This window comes from Sturnira hondurensis, unplaced genomic scaffold (assembly GCF_014824575.4).
Source record: "Sturnira hondurensis isolate 20B ecotype Veracruz unplaced genomic scaffold, ASM1482457v3 Scaffold0006413, whole genome shotgun sequence".
In the NCBI taxonomy this organism is placed as follows: domain Eukaryota; kingdom Metazoa; phylum Chordata; class Mammalia; order Chiroptera; family Phyllostomidae; genus Sturnira; species Sturnira hondurensis.
In genome coordinates this window covers 7,159,832-7,183,230 of record NW_028079044.1, presented here as the reverse complement: position 1 = coordinate 7,183,230, position 23,399 = coordinate 7,159,832, and the positions used below count along the sequence as shown (strand labels likewise).

The 23,399-nt window shown below is 39.7% G+C and overlaps 1 pseudogene; it reads left to right on the top strand.

Annotated features, from left to right (window-relative positions):
• Positions 1-2,442: 2,442 nt before the first annotated feature.
• On the top strand, positions 2,443-3,153 carry LOC118988894 (40S ribosomal protein S6-like; annotated as a pseudogene).
• Positions 3,154-23,399: the final 20,246 nt, after the last annotated feature.

The window sequence follows — 23,399 nt, the reverse complement described above, 5'->3', positions numbered from 1 at the left end:
TTTTTAAGGCTGAATAATAGTCCATAGGTATGATACTAGGTCTGTCCAGAAAAAGTCCAGCTTTTGTTAACAAAATGCGAATGGTTTGTGTGACATCAGTGTAACCTGGCAGCCAAGGAGAGTGGACTGGAATGCGCATGTGTGAACAATGAGGACTTCACTGTGCTAGTCAGTAGGGGGCAGTAGATGCCATTGAGTGAGCATGTGTACTGTGTGGCTATCTCATTCAAAATGACTAGCAAGTAGAGCCATGAATCTGCATCAAATATTGCATTAGGCTTGAACATTCCTCTGCGGAAACTATTCGGATGATTCAGAAGGCTTTTAGGGACGATAAAATGAGTGCAGCACAAATAAAAATGTGGCACAAATGCTTCAAATAGGATGGTCAAGAATCTGTTGATAATGATCCATGTTCTGGAAGGCCTACAACAGGCAGAGCACCTAAGAATGTTGAACATGTACAGGCTGCAATCACCAAAGATCAGTGACTGACGGTGCAAGAATTAGAAGCTGATCTGTGGCCTCCAAAAACTACTGTGTCTAAGATTCTGGTGCAGCATCTTGGCATGAAAAGCATCGTGGTAAAATTCATCCCACAGCTTCTGTTGCCAGAGGAGAAGGAACATCGTGCTGCTGTTGCTAATGACTTGATTCAAACTGCTACCCATAAACCAGCTTTCCTCAAGAAGGTCGTAACTGGAGATGAACTGGATCTAGTTATGATCCAGAAGCAAAGGCCCAGTTATCCCAATGGAAGTTGCCTGGTTCTCCATGCCTGAAAAAGGTGTGGCAAAGTTGCAGCAAGATCAAGACCACGAAAACTGTGTTTTATAATTGGGAAGGTATTGTCCATGATGAGTACACTCCCCCAGGCCAAACAATGAAAAAGGAGCACTATCTCAATGTTCTTCACTGGTTGAGAGAGGCAATATGACAAAAACAGACGCAACTATGGGCAACTGGTGATTGGCAGCTTCACCGTAACAACGTGCGCACTCATACATCACATCTTGTGGGGTTTTTTGGCTAAACATCAAATCACAGGTGACCCATCCCCCTTACAGCCCAGATTTGGTGCCCTTTGACTTCTGGCTTTTCCCAAACTAAAATCACCTTTGAAAGGGAAGAGATTTCAGACCATCGATAAGGTTCAGGAAAATATGACAGGGCAGCTGATGGCGATTGGGAGAACTTTGTAAGGTCCCAAGGTGCCTACTTTGAATGGGGACTGAGGCATCTTTGTCCTGTGTACAGTGTTTCTGTATCTTGTATCTTCTTCAATAAATATCTCTATTTTTCATATTACATGGATGGGTACTTTCTGGACAGACCTCATATACCACATTTCGTTTATCTCTTCATCATTTGATGGATATTTGGATTGTTTTCACTTTGGTTATTATGAATAGTGCTATTATGAGAATTTGTGTTCAAATTTTTGTATGGACATATGTTCTCAATTCTCTTTGGTAGCTAACTAGGAATAAAATTAGTAGGTGATATGGTAATTCCATATTTAAGCTTTCAAGCAGCGGCAAACTTTTTCAATGCAGCTATACCATTTAAATTTACATCAGCGATATATGAGGGTTCCAGTGTCTCCACATTCTTGGCAATGTTTGTCATAGTTTATCTTTTTTATTATGGCTGTCCTAGTGGGGATGAAGTAACATCTTACTGTGGTTTTATTTGCAATTCCCCAACGATTAATGAAATTGAGCATCTTTTCAAGTGATGCTAGTTATTTGTATATCTTTTTTGGAGAAATGTCTACTCAAGTCCTTTGCCCATTTTGTAATTGAGGTTTTTGTACTTTTATTGTTGAGTTACACAGCATTTAAAATATATTCTGGATACGAGTCCTTTATCAGATGTACACTTTGCAAATATTATCACCCACTTGGTGGGTTGTCTGCCACTTTCTTTTTTTCTTCTCTTTTTTATCTTTATTGAGGTATAATTAACAATAACATTATTAGTTTAAGACATTGGTTTTCAACCTTCTTTATCTCATAGCACATATCAAATAATTACTAAAATTCTGTGGCATACCAAAGAATGTTATATTTTTTCCATTCTGACAAAAAATAGGTATAATTTTGATTCATGTACACCAGAAGGCTATTGTTGTGTTGGCTGTTGTCATTTTTTATTTGACAATCTAAGGAAACAAGAGTCAGTTCCCTGACTAAATAGTCAGATATTACACGTATTTTAAAAATTCTTGCAGCACACCAGTGTGCCATGGCACACTAATTGAAAACTCTAGTTAAAGTCTACAACATTATGACTTTACATATGTGTGTATTGAGAAATGATTACCACAATAAGTTTAGTTCACATATATCATTTTACATAGTTACATTTTTTCCCTGTGATTACAACTTTTAAGATTACTCTCTTTTCTGTGGTACCTTGGGGGCAGTGGGCTGCTTCAGGATGAAACTGAACATCTCTTTCCCAGACACTGGCCACTAGAAACTCATTGAAAGTGGACAATGAACTCAAACCTGGTACCTTTTAGGAGAAACCTATGGCCACAGATGTTGCTCCTGATGCTCTGCATGAAGAATGAAGATTATGCGGCTCTGACTGGTGGCAGGAAAGACAAAGGTTTCCCCATGAAGCAGGGCGCCTTGACCCATGGCCCTGTGCACCTGCTGCAAAGGGGCACTCCTGTTATAGACCAAGGACTGGAGAAGGTGCAACTCTGTTTGGGCTTGCATTGTGGATGCCAATCTCAGTGCTCTCAACTTGGCCACTGTAAAAAAGATATTCCTGATCTCACTGATACTACTGTGCCTCATTACCTGGGATCCAAAAGAGCTAGCAGCATTGGCCAACTTTTTAACATGTCTAAAGAAGATGATGTCCGCCAATATCAAAGAAGATAAGAAACCTAGGTCCAAATCACCCAAGATTCAGCGTCTTATTACTCCATATGTCCTGCAACACAAACATCAGAAAACTGTTCTGAAGGGACAACATACTAAGAAAAATAAGGAAGAGGCTGCAGAATATGCTAAACTTTTGGTTAAGAGAATGAAGGTGACCAAAAAAAACGCCACCAGGAACAAATTGCCAACAGATAGATGTAGGCTGTTCTCTCTGAGAGCTTCTACCTCTAAGTCTGAGTTTAGTCAAAAATAAGATTTTGTAAGAGTAACAAGTAAACAAGAACACATAAAAACTTATTGTCCTAGGAACTTTCACATATACAATATTGTTAACTATAGTCCACCATGATGTACACTACATCCCCATCCCCAGGACTTGTTTAGCTTATAATGGGAGTATGCAACTTTTGATCAACCATCATCCATTCTCCATCACCCCTTCTGACAACCACCTGTCTGTTCTCTATTTCTATGAGTTTGTCTTCTTTTAGATTCTACATATAAATGTATCACATAGTATTTGTCTTTCTCTGTATAACTTATTTCATTATCATAATGCCTTCAAGATTCAACCACATTGTTGCAAATGGCAAGATTTGGGGTTTTTTTAATGGCTGAACATTATTCTGCCCTTCTTGCTAATGTGTTTTGAAACACAAAACATTTAACTTTGATAATGTCCAATTTACTAATTTTGTTTTGATTACAAAATCAAATCAACGTTTGTTGATTACATAATCAACAAAAGTTTTTCATCTATAAAACCATTGCCTAATCCCAGGTGACAAATATTTGAACCTCTGGTTTCTTCTAAGAGTTTTATAGTTTTAATATTTTCATTTAGAACGATAAGCTTTTTTGCTAACTTTTGTCAATGTTGTGAGGTAGAGGTCCAATTTCATTTATTGTACACAGAGATATCTATTTATCTCACCACTAGTCATTGAAAAGACTATTCTTTTCCCATTACATTTTCTGTACAACTGTTGTCAAAAATCAATTGACCATAAATGTATGGGTTTATTTCTGGGGTCTCAATTCAATTCCATTGATCTATACACCTATTCTCATGATCGTTATCACAGTCTTGATTATAGTAGTTTTGTAGTAAGTTTTGAAATTAGAATTGTGATTTTTCCAACTTTGTTTTTTATTTTCAAGATTGGCTATTCTTTATCCATTGTAATTCCATATTACTATTAGGGTCAGCTTGTCAGTTTCCACACACCCAAAAAAATGCACCTAGGATTTTGATAAGGGATTGTTATCATATAATACTTCTAAAATATTAATGGGATATCTTCCCATTAATTAGTTATTTGATTTCTTTAAGTGATGTTTTGTCATTGTTAGTGCAAAAGTTTTGCATTTCTTTCATTATATTTATTTCTAAGTATTTAATTTTTCCTTATTGTGAATGGAATTGTTTTCTCAATACCATCATTTGTTCTTTGCTAGTGCAGTAGTATACAGAAATACAGTTGATTTTTCTATAGTGGTCTTGCATCCTTCAATGTTACTACACTCTTTTATTATAATGATTCCTTAGGGTTTTTAATATATAAGATCATGTAATCTGTGAATATAAATAGTTTTACTTCTGCCTTTTATCTCTCTTTCTGTGTAATTATCTTGGATAAAGCCTCCTGTATAATGTTGAATGGAAGTGGCAAAAGTGGGCATTTGTGTCTTGTTCCTAATTTTAGAGGGAAAGTTTTCAGCCTTTCACCATTAAGTATGATGTTAGCTATGGGTTTCCCGTGTATGGTTTTTGACAGGTTGAAAAAATTTACTTTATTTCTACTTTGATGATGAGTGTTTTCCTGAAATGATATTAGGTTTTGGCAAATGATTTTCTGCATTTATTGGTATAAGCACATGTTCTTGTCCTTCATTCTATTAATGTAGTATATAACATTGATTGCTTTTTACATTTGAACCAACCTGTTCAAATTAACAATGACTTACTTTTGATAGTGCATACATACTTTGTTCCTATGTAGGTCCATTTTTCTCCTTCTTTGTGCTGTTATTTTTATAAATATTGAATCTTTATACATTATTTGCCTAGTTTTAAAATTACCACTTTATGCAGTGTCTTTTAAATAAGAGAATACACTTATGCTTTCCTTTTTATGTAGTTACCTTTACTATTGCTCTTTATTTCTTCATGCTAATTCAAATTACAGTCTGCTGTTCTTCCTTTCAGCCTGAGGGGATCCCTTTAGTGTTTCCTGAAAGTTAGGTCTTCTAGTAATGAATTCTCTGTTTTTGTTTATCTGGGAAAGTCCTAATGTCTCCTTCATTTCTGGGGAAAAAAAAGTATTGCTGGATACAGAATTCTTGGTTGACAGTCTTTCTTTCTGCATTTTGAATAATTCTTCCAGTGCCTTCTGACCTGCATGGTATCTGATGAGAAATAAGTTGTTAAGAAGTACCTTCTCTCTTCCTATTTTCAAGATTCTTTCTTCGCCTTTGGTTTTGACAGTTTGATTATCATGTGTTTTTATGTGGTTGTCTGAGTTTATACTGTGTAGAGTTTCTTGAGCTTCCTGAAAGCACAGATTAATGTTTTTCATCATGTTTGAAGAAGTATCTTTTTACCCCTATTACTTTTTCAAGTATTCTTTTTGTCCCTTTCTGTCTCCTCTTCTTCTGAGTCTCCTAGTAGGAGCTTATTTGTAAACTTGATCTCTGAAGATTTCTTTTTCTTCATTCTATTTTTATTTCTATGTGTCAGGCTAGATAATCTCAAGCCACCTGTCTTTAAGTTCAGTGGTTCTTTTTTCTATGGTTCTGTAGAGACTATTGCTCTAAACTTGATGACCTTCTACACCATATTCAGCCCATTGACTGTGGGAGAACTTCCTCTCAGTGGAAAGCCATGTATGAGGATGACAGTGTATTTGCTTGTGAAAATGTTGCAGTTTCAGATCCCTAGCTAAACCTCATTCATTTTATAGGGGTAAAGCAGAAAAACAGATTAACTTTCTTTTTAACAGAATTAGTGACATGATAGTGCTTTGGGGTGTTGGGATCTGCTTTGTTCAAAGGAAGTAAACAAATTTGTCACAATGGGATTAGTGGTGGTAGTAATAATTCTAATTTGTATTTGTCCCCTGATTATACTACCAGGGGCATGTAGGTCTCTTCATCACAAGAGAATTATGTAGGATTGTGTCAGGGGACTTAGTTTAAGATGGAATAAAGAGAGATATAATTTGATTACTCTGACTTATTATAATTCAGCCTGATTTAGCACAGGAAAGCTCTTAATTCTAGAAAAATAAGAGCTGGTGAATAGAGAAGGCATGATAAAGTAGAAAGTCACCATTTTGCAACCCCTGGTGAACTGACTGATACAACTGTAAGTCAAGAAGAATGCTAAATAGAGCTGGTTGTTCTTCAGGTCAGATGCTGGTCCTCATTCAAAAAACTGTGGTCTCAGGATCTAAATCATGGACATCTGTGTATGAAAATCAACTATTTGTCTAGATGTCTGGAGGTAATGAACACGTGAGATGTAGGTCTGCTCCAATTATAGTATTTTTTTCAGTTTTGATTTGCCATATGAATGGTATCCAGAGATTAAAAATATTTTACTCAATTATACAAGATTTGGTATTAGAATCAGGCCTCAGTTTAGTATTTATGTCATCTTGTCACACAATATTTATTTACTTCAAGATTTGATAAAACAACATTCTAGTTCATCCAAATAATTTTAATGGACCTTTGGAGGCTGTTATAATAGAACTATCTTAGAACTTGTTGCTGTTCGGGGCTAAATTTAATGGAAAGAGAATTTCTTCTGTGTCTTGAACAAAACATACGATTTTGTGATCAAAGGTAAGTGATTTTCATTTTCAGATGACTCTGTGACTAGCTTTTGACTGGGACACAGGCACCTTTTTAGGACCAAATGTTTTCCTTAACAAGAGTAGGTCATCCCTACTCTTGTGTTAGCTACAAAAGGTGCAGAGAGAAAGCTGTCTTTTTCTGAATGTTGCTGCGTAACTGTCAGGAACTTTGTCCCCCGAGAGGAGTTGGGGTTGACTTGTGCCTAGGATAAGGATTCACGACGTCACACCCTCACCCCAGGTTTCGTGACCATCCCTGTCGTAGACTGCTTGGAGCGTGTGACTTGTTAGAGGTCTGAGAGGACACGTGCTGGTGCAGTAGAAGACAGGGCACGGCCTGGCGTCCGTTCAGCTGCTTACTTACTATCGGGATGTCCTTTGGGACATGATTTGGCACCTCTGATTCTTTGCCATGGGGAAAATAATATCTGTGATATTGTGAGAATTAAGCAAGATAATATATGTAAAAACCTAAAAATGTCTTTGGTGTATATGTGTAACAAAATTTCTTTTCCCCCATCCTTATAAAATATCAATTGTGAAAGTTATTTAATTTTCTTCTCCATTTTTAAAAGCAAAGTAAAAAAGCAGTTTAAGTATTTCAAACCTCCTCAGAATGCAAATAGTTTAATTAGATAATTTTTGATAATGATATAATGACTCAGGACTCTGCTGATTATGTCGGCGGTATTCTAGTTGACATGAGGGCTGAGCTAGACTAGAGAACAAGGATAGGAAGAAGGGAAAGAACACCAAGCAGCTTAAATCTGTGAAACAATCAGGGATCTCAGTGAGAAATAAGAGAAGGCTCAGGGCACAGGCCCAAGTACAACATTCCATCCCTCTGTTAGTAATCATTTACTGAGCACTTCCTGTGGGTTAAACACTGGGTGGGCTTGGCACTGGAGCTACAGTCCCCAACAAGTTATAGTGTGCAGTAGATTAATTGCTACATTGACCCCATTTTCCATGCCTCCCAATAGCTACATCTTTTACAATACAACCTTGCAGCTGCCCGCTTCCAGAGATAGAGACATTTTTCCACCCTTTGAATCTAATGTGGACTTGGGACTTGTTTAGGCCAACAGAACGAAAAAGGGGTGATGTACTTGTTAGTCTCAAGCCTAGGCCTTGAGAGACTATGCATCATTTCTTGTCCTGCAATCCTGCCTGGACTCTCTGCACTGGGAGGTAAAATGGGTCCCAGCTCACAGCCAGTGAAATTCCAGAGCAGAGCTGCTGGTTACGATCCCTAAGGGGGTCCAGATGAGGTCAGAATGGTCCAATGGCTTGTAGAATCATGTGCTACTAAGTTTTGATGTGTTTTTTCACACAAGAGCAAAGTGATCTAGAGTTCCTGACCTCAAGAAGTTTGGAATTCTGTAGATGAAAAAGCCAAACTCTGATTTGCAGGAAAGGAAAATGCTACCATAACCTCTCATAAGGCAATATAGAAGCCATAGTACTTTCCTGGTGTAATGGGTCAGGGGCCAGACCGTCAGGGGTGACCAAACCAAGGAAGTATGAGGAGGATGAGTAAAGGTTTACTCTGGTCTTACAGGAGCAGGAGGCAGAGAAGTGCCCTAAAAGAAGGAAACAGTAGAGCATATCACAATGTTAAATGTACTTTAGTGTGTGTTTGGTAATATTCTTGCAACTAAATGGTGCCCATGGGCATCATTTCAGAACTGTGGCCCCTGTCTCTGATCCCAGAGGTTTCATGACGTGAGCTGCCCTGCTCTCTCTAGCATAAGTCAGACCTCGAGATCTGGAAACTTTCCTCCTGCGCTTTCCTTAAGAATTTTAAGCACTGCAGCAAGTTCCTGTTTGAAAGAAGATAAGCCATCTACATTCATTTATGAGGTAGTATATTTCGAGCCTCATGATGGTTCAGTATAAATACCACGCCTGCACCATATATGGCCTGATTTCCTAATAATATGCCAGACACTGTGACTCCTTTCTAATTCATGGAACTGGGTCAAGAAGACTTCCAGGGAGTTGTATGCTCAACCTCTTGCAATGCGACAGCCCCATTGTGCGAAGGGAAGCTCATATAATAAGAAGTGACTGATGGAGGCTTGAGAAGATTTTTCTTTTATGGGGATTTTCATTTTAATAGTGTTTATTGTTGAAGGATGTGGCCAATATACCAATTTCAAGGCTCAAATTTCTCTTTCACTTAAATGTGAAATTTTCCATACTGTTCCCAAGTATTACTACTACTAATACTACTGCTGCTATTACTACAATGCTATCACACACACACTCATCTGCTCTTTAACACTGTTGCATGCCCTGCACTATGCTGTATAAGTATCACTTCATTTATCCTTATAATAAATTTTTGAGAGAGGTGTATTTTTATTGCCATTATACAGAGGAGAAAACTGATGTTTAGAACAACTTAGGAAGTTGCTTAGAATTACACAGCTAAATAAGAGTATGCACCTGTATGTGAAGTCAGGCTTCCTGGGCTCATGTCCAGTTTCCTTTTCACCTATCTGCTGCCTTCTCTGTAAAACAGGGGTGGGCTATTCTCTCTGACCATCCTCACAAGGCAGAATGAAGAGTCAAATTATATACATGGTTTAAAATATCATTTTAATATAATGTATTAAAATACCACTAAGGGAAGAACAGAGATGAAGAGAGAGAAAAGAAGGAAGTACCAATAATGCAAAAAATAGGAAACTGCCAAATATTAATTCACTCAGGAGATGTTAATTGAGCATTTGTCATCTGCCAAGTACTCTTCCAGGCACTGAGAATGCAGTGTGGACAAAAAGAGACAGGCCTCCTTCCTTCATGGAACTAACATTTAACAAGAGCCAGACTATAAATAAGTAGGGTTTTTACCAACTGTAAGAAATTCCCTGAATACAATGAATACAGTGGTGCGGTAGAGACCAGTTGAGGGGACTGACTTTAATAGAGATGACCACTTGGGTGAGGGGATTTGAGCCCCATAAAATGTTTCCTTCACAGTAAGAATAATGGTGATGGCAGTTTTTAATCATAACTTACCACCATCTTCTGAAGTCTTCCCATCTCCTTTTTTTGACCTCTTAGTTTGACACTTCTGTGAATCTCCTTCTCTCTCAGCCACTTTAACTGGTGTCTCTTCCTCCACCCAACCTCTAGCTATTGATGAACTTCAGGAACATGTCCAAATAGACTCTGTGATTTCATCTTCACCATTGTTCCTCCCCCTATACAGTCTTCTAAGTTTCAGAAAATGTCTCACACCTGCAGTCATGCTTGACACTTCCTGCTCCCTCACTCTCATATCCAACCTACTAGTGTCCTGCCCATTTCAGCTCCTCCCTTTTTCTCCACTTCTCCCCTGCTCTGAAATCTTTCAGGACAGGGATGGATTTCTCTCCTGGACACCTGCAGGTGCTCCCCAAAGGGCCCCAGCTTCCCTTCTTGCCCTCCTCCATTCACTAAGCAGATCTTTGAAACTGTAAACCAGATCCTGTTACTCTGTTTAAAGTCATTTAAATGTTTTCCTTCCCACTGAAAACAAAATCTACCTCCCCTTGACGGTTTCAAAGATCCGATGTCATCCACCCCCTGTCCATCTCTCTGACTTGATCTTCTGTCACTTTCTCCCTTGCTCATCGTACTTCAGCCAGTGACCTAGTTTCCTTCCAAGGAAAAGTTCACACAAGTCTTTTCTTTGGCTCTTTCTGTTTGTGTGCCTGGGCCCTTCTCTTCTTTAAAGAAAAGCCTGACCTGAATGTTCTAGTTAATGCAGACCACTCCTTCATTCTGAATTCCAACGCTATTTGCTTCTTTCATAGAATTACTTATGATTTGTTCCATTACTAGCATATTGTCTTGTTTCCCTATTAGTTATAAAATCCATGACAATAGCTATCAAAACTGTCTTGCTCACCAGTTGCTTCCTAGCGTTGGCCACAGGGTCTGGTACATAGGTGTGCCAGTAACTGTGTTGAATGAATGAAAGAGTGAAATGCTTGCTGTATGCCAGCCACCGTCTCAAGCACTTCTCATTATCTTTTTTGTTCTCAAAAGTTCCATTGCGGTGGGTACCAATACGACTCTCAATTTGGAGATGAGGGAATAGAGGAGCTTACATGAGCTCCTTGGTTAGTATTTACTAACCATGACATATGGACCCTTAACCCTGGTTTTTTTAATGCCAGAGCTCAGGATCTTAGCTGTTGTACTGCTTTCATAGCCTGCTAACTTCTGACTGCACTGATTACATCTTGCTTTTCTTTGCTTTTCTCTTTAGATTTCTGAAACCCTTGAAAATTTTCCTCCTACATTCTCCAAGTTGACTTCCCCAAGCAAAATACATATATTACATATAATATATGTATTATGTATATGTCTGTATGTGTGGGTGGATGGTAGTAATAAAATATCTTGAAAGTTATATAGCACATAACCAACTCAGAAGTTTACCCTTTGAATCTAAATTTATTTCTTGAAACCTCTCTCACACATCAAGGATGTGTGTGGCTGGGGAAGACTGACCAAAACCACAGCACTGTGCGTATCATTCACTGAAAGGCTAGTCCATTTAAGTCATCGGACCAGGCTAGTAACTTACATTGTTTATAATCCTCAGTCTGATTTTGTTTTATTTTTAAGGCTTTTTAAAGATTTTATTTATTTTTAGACAGAGGAGAAGGGAGGGGAAAAAGAGGGAAACATCACTGTGTGGTTGCCTCTCGTGCACCATCTACCGAGGAACTGGCCCTCAACATAGGGCTGACCCCTGACTGGGAATAGAGCTGGTGACCCTTTGGTTTGCAGTCCGGTGCTCTATCCACTGAGCCACACCAACCAGGGCCTCACTCTGATTTTAATGAAATAGGTATTTTTGTTTTTCATTTCATAGTTGAAAAATAGGATTCAGAGTGGCTACACAATGTGTTTCAAGTTGCACAGCTACTTAGTACTGAAGCTAGGTTTTGCTTCCAGTTTTTGTCAGAATCCAAAATACACACTCTTTGCAATACTACTATACTTTCTCCCTTGCTTCTATCTGCCAAAGTTTTCTAAAAATTTAGAACTTAATAGTTGTCTGTGTAAATGTAATAGTATAACTAACTATACACATATATACACACATACACATGTGTATATTCATATACAAGTATGTGCACACATGCTCTTTTTTACTTCATTTTCAAGCTGAAATATTTTGAAGGCTATTGTATCCACCTGTTTTATTTTCTGTTTCTTGATGTCAACTTGCAAATTTCAAAATCAATCAGGCAGATCGGGAATTGGCAACGTTTTCTGCAAAGGGCCGAATAATAAATATTTCATGCCCTGTGGACCATATGCCTCTGTCACAACTACTCAGCCCTGCTGCTGTGGCACGAGAGCTTCTGCAGGTAACAGGAAACGCATGAGCTTTCCTGTGTTTCAATAAAAATTTATTAACAACAAAATGTAGTTTTTTACAAGTTGTTATACATCATGCAATAATCTTTTCAACTATTTAAAAATACAAAAATTACTTTAGCTCATCAGCTATACAAAAGCAAGCAGTGGGCCCAGTTTGGCCAGTGGGCCACAGATTTCAACCCCTGAGCTGCATCAGTATTCTGTAGGTTCCAGGGTAGTTTTGGCTTTCTCAATTTTTCTTAAAATTTTAAATGCTCTTGGATGTGTTTTGAAACCCCTAGCTCACCCATTAAGTGGATACTAAATTAAAGCCCATGATTATATTAATTTGTTCTTCAGTGTAAAGGGCTACAGAGCAGTGTGGAGGGAAATATGTTAGTGATTAACATTCAGTCATAGTACATACCATTGTCAATGCCACCTACTGCTTAGAAGGGTCAAGTCAGTGATTTTACAACATTTATATAATGCCCTTTTACAGAGTCCTCTTACCTTTTTAACAGTACTTTTAAATATAAAAGAAATGTTGATAAAAGTAGAACAAACAGTAAGATGGCTGCTAAATTTAAAGCGACACAATGGAGACAGGCCATGTTGGTAAAGGAAACTGGCTCTCAGATCGCCTTTAGTTTTCCTTGCTAGCAACAGTTTGAGTCTTGAGTCTTGAACTTCATTCCTTTTCTCTAGGTTTTGTTTCTTTTTTCTTTATTTTAATGTCCATAATGGTATACGTTTACCTTTAAAGAGATAGGCACTTTAACTTTGGGTGAGAAAGTTTTGTAGCTGAGTCTACACTGAAGTTCACTCTGGCTGTATCCAATGACTAGAGATCGATCTAAGCAGCGCTCAGGCTGCTCTGAAGGAGCTGATTGGCTTGGTAGGTGGGTGGAAGGCAACCTGGCTGTGCAGAGTGGCATGCGGGGGAGACTGGAAGGAAGTGTGAGCTTCTGCCTCTTTCAGTCCAGGAACTCCTGGGGTCTACATCTGAGCCTTAACTGCAGAACATTTCTTCCAGGTTTATGCAAAATACAGTGCATTAGTCCCAAGAGGCATGAGGTTAATTAAGGCTGTATGCTTTACCACCTGGAAAGTCTTTCAACTTGAGAACACCAAGAAATGGTGGTTAGAGCAGGAGAGGTCATGGGCAGCAGTAGCAGCTGCAGGCTCAGCTCTGCCCTCCTGTAGCTCTGAGGGCAGCAGACCTCTGCAGAGAGGCAGAAGGATGAAAAAAACACTTCAGAGTGACCCATGTGGGGCCACCCAAGTCTCCCAGAGGAGCCCCTGTGAAGTATGTAGAGTATTCACTGAGTGTAAAAGCCTCATGTTACTTCATTTAAGTCCATTGGCTGGAATGGGGTCAGGAGATAGACAAGGAAGCAAACACCAGGAGTAACTTTTGGGCCAGGTGGTAGAAAGTTTTCAAAAATTTTTTTTTTTAAAGCTTACTGTTTTTCTAGAGGATTTGCATTTAAACAGACTGGCTATGATTACTTTTGAGCTCTTTAGGATTTCTTCATTTTTGAATTTGGACACTAACAGTACTTAGCTTATAGAGTTTTTAGGAGAATTAAATGATACTTACGAAGAGCTGAGCATAGTTCCTGGACTTAACAATGTTTCATCAAAGCTAATTCTTATTCTTACTATTACTATTTACTAGTATTAATAATAAGATTTTGGCCTGTACAATTTAGACTGACTCAGACGATAGCTAGAGTCCCTGTTAAACCTCATTCACAGATGTGGAAAAATGTGGCCCAGGTGAGTGTCAGAACTCTCGTCTTGCAGACGATCCTATGAAATCAGACGTTCTCAACCCCACACTACATCTCTTCTCTGAACACGTTATCTCCAGATTATGACAAAGTTTACAAGTCTGAATTCCCTAATATCACATCTCTTATCTTCCAAGTGCCTCTAGTGATTGTCTTTAATTGTTATAGTAAGACAGAGGCATAGAAGAGGATTTGAGCAGACCATGTTTTCCAAAGGGAGAAGTTGGGAAGGAAAAGGTAGCTAGGGCAGGATGTCCATAAAACAGTCAGGACAGATCTCTGTGAGGCTATCCAGCCCAGCTGGCCACTGCGAAAGCTGGCAGATCAGTTACTTCCTCTTGGACACCATGCACATACCTGTTGCCTTCGGGCCGATGCCCAGGTGCTAACCTGCCCAAGCTACTGGCATTGAATTGACATTTTCTTCTCTGTCCAATAATTGTCTTCAACTCCAACCTTATTGCAACACCTAAGTTATACCCTTCTGGGTTTTTATTTTTATTGGCTTTAAAATTAATTTTTTGCGTTGGTATGTTCATCATAGAAAACTTGAAAAATGCACAAAGCACAAACATCTTCCAATTCCCCATCCTTGAAACAATAGAAATTGTTTTGTTATATTTTAAATCTATTTTCCATATGAAACATTATTATATGCGATAGTGTATCTTTCATAACAAAGTGGTATCCTGTGTATTTCCCCCTGCGTGCTGCTTACCTTTTCACTGACTTACATCAGATACATAATGAACCACAATACTATTTCCACACCATTTAATATCCTTCTTGAGCACGATCATCTTCATGGCTACATTATATGAATCTACTATAATTTATCAACCGATCCCCTATTTTTTGGCTTTAGGTGTTTTCAAATTTCACACTATAATGGATAAAAATAAACATCAAATATTTTATCTGTGATTTCATTAGCTACATTTTTTCTACTCTGCTGTTCTTAAATCCATAGTTCTTTTATGACAAGGGATTGCTTTTTATTTTTACATGAGTAGGTTGTGTTTGAGTCCCTTCCACCTACTGAAGATACTGAGTCTTTCTTTCATGTATATGCACTGTTTGTTGATGCTGTGGGGACAGGCTAGTACTGCCCTATTTTCTGTATTCTTGAATGGTCACAATTTTTCCTTATTTATCAAATTGACTGGCTTCTTTCAATTCCCCTGAAGTTAGGATCTGGAAAGTGTCACCCCCTATCCTTTCTCCTGCATGTTCCCCTGCTAAGCAGAGTGTCCTGTGGGGTGGTTTTATTGATGCCTCTAGGTCCGTCTTGGGGAGTTTGAGTTGGCGGGGGTTCCGGTTCTCTTGGGAGCATCTGCTTCCTGGAGCAGACCCAATCCATCACCTTGACAGGTACGCCTATAGGCCTCAAAGTATCCAATATCATCATCTCTTTTAAGAGTTATGTTTGTGAGGTTTTAATCACAGAAAGATAATTTCAGAGGATGTTTAGGTCCAGGTACCTATGGTACGTAGAATTCTAAAAATGTACCCTCAAGATTTTCCACCCTAACCTCTGTAATGGTGAATAAGATATCATGGCCATGAATATTTTGTTTCCTGTCAAGAGAGACTTTGATGATATAATTCAGATTTCTAATTACTGACCTTCAAACAGGGAGATTATCCTGGATTATCTGATCGGGCCTAATCTCATCACATAAGACCTTTAAAAGCAGCTGAATGTTTTTCTGGTCAGAGCAGGAGAAGTCAGAGATTTGAGGAATAGAGATTATAAGCAGTGAAGATGGAGAGACCATGCGCTCAAGAATGCAAGTGGTCCCTAGGAACTGAAAGCATCCCCAACTAATAGCCTCCAAGGAAATGGAGACCTCAATTTTACAACCACAAGGAACTGAATTCGGCCGATAATTTCAGTAAGTCTGGCAGTACGTTCAACCCCAGAGCCTCTAGTTAAGGGGCTTGTCTAGTTAACCAGCTTGTCTGATACCTTGATTTTGGCCTTGTGAAACCTGATACGGAGAACGATGCTGTACTTCTTACATACAGAAATGGAGAGAGAATAAGTGGGTATTGTTTTAAGCCACTAAGTTTGTTTTGTTTTGGCACTGGTAGAAACCTCAGACAGTACCAAATTAGGACTCTTATTTTCACAAGTACACAGAAGACAGGTCATGGTGGGAGCAGGGAGACTATGACTCAGAGCTCATACCTTCATGGAAGGAGAGACCCGCCTCCAAGGCAGAGAGGCAGGCACGCCAGGAGAACCCTAATGATGTGGCCAATGGCATCTTGTCTGTAGATTTGTATTCCTTCAGTAGGTAACCCTGTAACCCAAACAGGGATAGCCTATCTTCTGGAAACCCAGGCACTTTGTCACGTGGCTGCAGCGCTGACTTGTGGAGGCTGAAGCGTTTGTACCACACACCACCAGCAGCTTCTTTGGCAATACTGAGAAATGGCTTCATCTGCAATTCGTAGCAGAGAGAAATTTTATGCAAGTAAATCATACTATGGGGGCCACTCTAATCTGTTACCACAGTGGGTAAAATTGAACTTTGGCTCCAGGTTCAATTTTTTGACAAATAAAGAATGTCAAAACCACTCTTTAGGTAGCCGTGTGTGATTGGGCCTCACAAACTTTATGAGTTTTCTCCAAAAAGATCTAGCTTGGGGGTTAGCCTTTGATTGCTGGGTGTCAGGGAAGGTCTGGGAAACCAAATTACCTTAATGAGGATAATTACTATTTGTCAGGCTCCCTTAATGAGGCAGGGATTAGTTGCTTAACTTGATTATGGAGTGATGTTTCCCAGAGGGCATTACTGTATAGATGCTGACATTGAAGATTTTTAGCATCTGTGACACTCAGCCAGCTTTCAGTATGGTGATGAAGGATGTAGTTAGTGAACCATTGAGATGTTTCTCATGATGGGCATACCACAGCGAACACAGAATCTTTGCATTAAAACAGAAACAATCTTACAGTTAGGGAAGCTGGGGCTCAGAGAGGTTAATTGATGTGGAATAAGTCACACAGCTACTTACTGAGATAGCAGAAGCTGACGGCCATTGTCCAACAGACAATGATTCACTGAGGGTTTTCCCGTGCTCTCAACTGAACGTTTGTTCCATTAAAGGCAATGCAAACAAATGAGCAGTAGGTCAGAGGTGATGTGGAAGGAAGTGCTATTTAGAGGCTGGTGTCACTTTCCACACGATTACTTCAGCTCTGTCACTTGGGTTGCCATAAAGCCATTTGCTGATTTATTCTGGGCTCCTGCCCTGTCTTATAAAGGCATCTTTGTAATTCTTACCAAAGATCATCCTTTGTAATTCTTACCAAAGATCGATGACAAATAGCATCGATCATTAAAAATGACATCCATAATTTTGCAGCCAAGGAAGACAATCTTTTAAAGCTGTCAGTGAAACAAAAGGGATTGTGGAGATGCTGATGCAATCTCTTTAAAACCTTTGCAAGCTCTAAACCTTGAAGATGAACTGTCTGTTTTGGAATTGTCATATTAATTGCGTGCTAAGGCATGCCCCTCACACTCCCTGTTGTCAGGGGAGGGGAGGTTTGAGGCATCCAGAGTTCCCTGTGGCTCGATCATTAACTTGCTGACTGATCTAGGAGTCAAAGGAGTTAATGGGCGTCATCCAACCCTGGAGGAATGGAGGGCAGGCAGGGAAACTGGAGGAAAACTAACTGCCTATTGTAGCAAAAAAGAAGTGGGGAGCAAAAACACACACAGGCAAGGGAGACAGAGATGCTTAATAGCACCAGCTCTGCTTTGGGGGCTGGGGGTCACACACAATGAAACGCACACTGCATCTCAGACCCTCAATTTTACAGAAGCTGAGTCACCTTAGCAAATAGTATTGTCTCCCTCTCCTTCTCATTAAATTTTCCAGGACAGCAAAACTGAATCGTCAGCCATATCAATCTCTAGGTCTCTGCAAAAATACAAAGGGAAAGAAAAGAAATTAGATGTCCATTTACAAAAAAAAAAGTTGGGGAGAGGGAAGAAGAAAGGACTTATCATGGTCCTCATGTCCTTTTCTCACCAGCAGCAGAGAGCTGATTAGTCTAAACAAGCAGAAGCTCAGAGCACCAAGGCTAATGAACAGACTTGCTCTCTGCGAATGGAAAGCAGGAATCCTGGGAACAGCTGCAACTGCCGAAGGGCTGGAGCTGAGCGGGTAGGGTCACCTGTGTGTTGATGGTGAATCCGAGGGAAACATTTCCACGGAAGTCCACGTGTTCCAGTGAACACTCTAGACTCCTGCAGCAGCACTGTGGTCTGTGGACTCCAACACAGATCATCCACACCCGTTTTGTTCCTCCATGGCAATTTCAAATATGCTGCTTGGTATTCACTTCACTGGTTATTTTTCGGAAGAAATTAACTGCAGCAATTATTGTGCAGGAGTGAGCAGCCGATGACCTACATTGTTAGTTGCACTTGGTTCCTCGAAAGCTTTCCCTGTTTTGTTACCTGATCTGGTATTTTGTTTGTCAATAAACAAAATTCAGCAGTGAATTGTGGGCTTGCTCTTGACCCACTGCAGTTCCTGGGATTTCCAGACTGGGTAGCAGGAAGTGTGCTGTCAGCATGTCAGACTCTGGGGTGGAAGGCAATGCAAGGGGTGGCATAATTTTCCTGTACCATTGCTTGCTGACTTGGCTTTTAGTCTAACTCCTGCTTCCAAGATATCTCTTCCATAATTACCAGGCATGATTCTATTTTCCGTGCAATGGCTGAGAGGGTATAATTGGAAATCACAGAGGCAGATCGTTTCCTCTTTCTTGAAGGGGCTTTTTACTATCATCATATAATCTCTTGTTCCCACTCATTCATACCAGGTACTCCTCGTGATGAATAAGAACTCATACTGCTGCTAAGATTCTTTCTGCCTGTAGTTTAGATTGCTTAAAAACTGGAAAAGTGGTGAAACATAGTTAAAGAGGGCCTTAACACTCCCCTCAGCTTGACTAATCTTAACAGATTTCTTCCTATTGGCTGCTGTCCTCTCTTTTCTTAGAGCATTTACTTTAAAAGAATTCTCGATTGTAAATTATTACTCTTCCCTTTCTGTAACCCAGAAATGTCTTGCTAAAGGACCTGGAAGCCATCCCTTGAAATCTTAGAATCAAGAAGACAGTAGCCCTGTTTCCCAGTCTGCGTGGGAGGGTAGGACCCTAACTTTGATTAGTGACATTTAAAAACACTGATGGTCAATCACATTGACCATCCTCTCCCCAGCATCGTTCTGGACTTTCCTCTAGGACTCCCCGCAGTGCTTACAAACTCTCTTGACTTTTGTTTTAACAGAGTTGAGTTTAGTCTCTCTCCTCTATTGAATTAATTCTGACCCACACTGTAATGTTCTTTTTTAAAAAATATATTTTATTGATTATACCATTACAGTTGTTCTATTCCCCCCTTCATTCCCCTCCACCCTGCACACCCCCTCCCCCACCATTCCCCCCTTTAGTTTATGACCACGTGTCTCAAGTTCTTTAGATTCTATATTTCCTCTACTATTCTTGCCCTCCCCCTATCTATTTTCTACCTACCATCTATGCTACTTATTCTCTGTACCTTCTCCCCGCTTCTTCTCCTCCTCCCACTCCCCTGTTTCTAACCCTCCATGTGTTCTTCATTTCTATGGTTCTGCTCCTGATCTAGCTGTCCTCTTGGTTTGCTTTTGTTTTAGGTGTGGTTGTTAATAACTGTGAGTTTGCTATCCTTTCACTGTTCATATTTTTTATCTTCTTTTTCTTAGATAAGTCCCTTTAACATTTCATGTAAAAAGGGCTTGGTGATGATGAACTGCTTGAACTTGATCTTATCTGAGAAGCACTTTATCTGCCCTTCCATTCTAAATGAAAGCTTTGCTGGATAAAGCAATCTTGGCTGTAGGTCTTTGGATTTCATGACTTGGAATACTTCCTTCCAGCTCCTTCTTGCCTGTAAGGTCTCTTTTGAGAAATCCGCTGACAGTCTGATGGGAACTCCTTTGTAGGTGACTGTCCCCTTATCTCTTGCTGCTTCTAGGATTCTCTCCTTCATTTTAATCTTGGCTAATGTAATTATGATGTGCCTTGGTGTGTTCCTTCTTGGGTCCAACTTCTTTGGGACTCTCTGAGCTTCCTGGATTTCCTGGAAGTCTATTTCCTTTGCCAGACTGGGGAAATTCTCCTTTATTATTTGTTCAAATAAGTTTTCCACTCGTGGCTGTTTCTTTCCCCCTTCTGGTACCCCTATAATCCGGATGTTGGAACGTTTAAAGATGTCCTGGAGGTTCCTAAGCCTCTCCTCATTTTTTTGAATTCTCATTTCTTCATTCCTTTCTGGTGGGATGTTTTGTTCTTCCTTCTGGTCCATTCCATTGATTTGAGTCCCAGTTTCCTTTCCATCACTATTGGTTTCCTGTGCATCTCCCTTCATTTCAATTAGTTTAGCCTTCATATGTTCCTCTAATTTGTGGCTAAAATCAACCAATTCTGTGAGCATCCTGATCACCAGTATTTTGAACTGTGCATCTGAGAGGTTCGCCATTTCTTTTTCACTTAGATTTATTGGCTCTGGGGCTTTGAGTTCTTCTTGAGCCATATTTTGGACTGTTCGTGCCTGTTACGTATGAGGAATGGAACCCTAGGTGTTCACCAGGGTGGGGCCACTCAGTTGCTGGATTGTGATGCTGTATGTGGGGGCAGGGTCAAAGGGGAGCAATGGTGGTCCCCTCTGCTGCTTCCTGCCACCGGGCCCACACGGTCTGTCACGAATGTGTGACCACGGTCAGCCCGCCGCCCCGCACCTTCACTGGGTCCACCAGATGCTACCCTGGCCGCCTGGGTACCTGGGGTCAGGGGATCCTTCCTGCCTGACCCTGCTCCGCTGCTGACTCCACCCCTTTTACCAGTCCAGTTGAACGGTTAGTTGTTGTCGAACTTCTGTATAGTTCAATTTTCTGTTCTTTGGCTGTGTCTTTGTTTACTAAACCTTTGTTGTATTCAAACTTGGTTGTGGGAGAAGGCACAGTGTTTCCACCTATGCCTCCATCTTGGTGGAAGTCCTTCTGTAATGTTCTTGAATAGAGTCTTCCTTGCATGTTTAACTCAGAGTTTAACTGAGTTCTATACTTACACATCTCTCTTTTACTACAATAGCTTGAGTAAAATCTGTCTGACCATTTTTAACAAGCATTGAATGCAATTTCTCTTTGTACGTCTGAATTCCATATTTTCTTTTTGCACAACATAAAAAGGCTTATCTTAGATATTGTTTGTTAAATTATGAAGATAGGACTTAGATATGCCACTCAAATGCCATGAGTTAAGGATACTTATTTCCAATTGTATAATTATAATATATTATATATATATTTGTTCAAAAATACCTATTGAGTTTCTACCATATGAAAGCACTGATGAAGCAATGGTGAACAAAATAGACAGGACTCCTACTGTCATATGATTTATTGTATGAAAGTAAAAGAAACATTGATTGAAGAATCACACAATTAAGTATAAAATTGCACATGTGAAAAATACTATGAAGGGAAAGTATATGGTTCAGCAAGAGCATGTGTTCCAGTGACGATCTTCTCCTCAGGAAGGTCAAGGTTCCCTTAAGGTAATTATGAGTTTGAAAGAAAAGTGAGAGTACTGGGGTATATTCAGATGGAGGGACTAGTGTGTTCTCTTCAAGACTTTTGAGAAGGAAATTTAAAAATGAAAGTTAGTGAGGCTGGTGTTCAGACTCTGTATCCATGTGGCTGATGGTTGACATTATCTGCTCTGGTCGGTGGTCAATAGCATTCTTCCGACTGATGTGCATGGTACCTTGGGAACTGTCTTCCAGTCCTGTTTCTACTCTGTTTGATCAGTTCTTGACCCAGTGCCTTGGAGTTAGCTATTGTACTCCACTTACCCCTGATGATTTAACATTTTTCACCCCTGATGACCTGATATTTTAGATGGCGTGCTGATTACTCCCCATTTGACTTCTCATCTGCCACACTTCAGTTCTATTATCTATTCTTTGGGCCCCAGGAGGCTAACTTTCCAAGTCTGAATCACCTAGGTTCCCTTGTTGACTGTTGAGTTCACCAAAGGGAGGTATGTGATGGAAATTAGACAGGCAAGAGGAGAGTTTGGAGTTGAGTGCTTGCTTTGGCCTGAATTCCTAGAATTGGCTTATTGCTTCATTAATACATAGTTCTTATCCCATCAGAGAAGGTCCAATTCCAATGAACTTCCATAGCACTGTTTCTACCTTTGCTCCTCCAAGCCTGGGCTGGGACTGACTTCTAGCTATTGGTTATTACTTGGGTACTTTAACATCCTTTGTTTTTCAGTAGTGCCTATTTGTCAATGAATATGACTTTCATTAAAGTTTCTTGTTCCATGTGACTTGGGTTTTGTTTCCTTCTGGGATCCTGACTGATACAAATGACCTCACTAAAGCTATATGTTTATGGTGGTAACCTAGTTCATCTCTAAGTTGAGAATTAGTCCTAATCATTCACATACCTATCCTTGGTTCTTGAGCACACCAACCTAGGTTTCATCTCCAAGTCTTACCTAATCCAGAAAGGGGGATTGGGGAGCTCCACGATGTTCTCTAACACGGTGTGGCAGCTTCAAAGACTTTGCTGTAGATAATAATGCTCCTACCATCTTCATGCTCTTCTGAAAATATCTGGATCCATTTTCTCCAAAGCCCAGTAATATCCAACTGTCCTAAGAACGAGTTTTAGGGTGTTCTCTTGAAATAAGTTTGTTGACCACCTTATTTGTGGTTGCTCAGTGTTGGTGGATCATATGGTTGGATGATTTTGCTTCAACCTCCCCTCAGCAACTGGCTTAACAAATGAAGGCTAGTAGTGTATTTTAGGGGCTAAAAGATGACCAAAAAAACATAGCTCTAGCTTCCATGATTTCGAGATACCTTGTTCTCCCCAAATCCCAAGACTTGCATTAAATGGATAGTTGAATAATCCAGTTAGATTGCATAATTAAGTATTGTTTTCCAGGACAATGACTCAGTTTTTAGTTTATTTTTTTTATCTTCCCATTCCCCCCTTGCATGGAGGGAGCAAACAAAAAGTTTACATATCTCAAGTTCCATTTCTAAAGTGTCTTGTCTTCAGCTAGTTATCAGACTGGAAAGGCTGTGCCAGATGAATTCAGATGGAGTTGTTGAGGACTATTGTTATGCACGCTTGCATGCAACAGATGGAAACCTCTTGTATGCAACAGATGGAGGGGAAAAAGCCCTGGATTCTAATGTGTGAAATTTTTGGCACTGAGACAGGCTAATGGACATAATAACTGAAAGGAAGGAATAAGAGTCTATACAACAGCGCTTTCTTGGTGAAGCAGATAAAATGTACACCCTACATGTTTGTAAAAATACTTTCTGTGAGAGTTAGGGGGAGACTACTATGTTTTAGCCATGCCCAGAATTCTTTGTTTCCAGAGC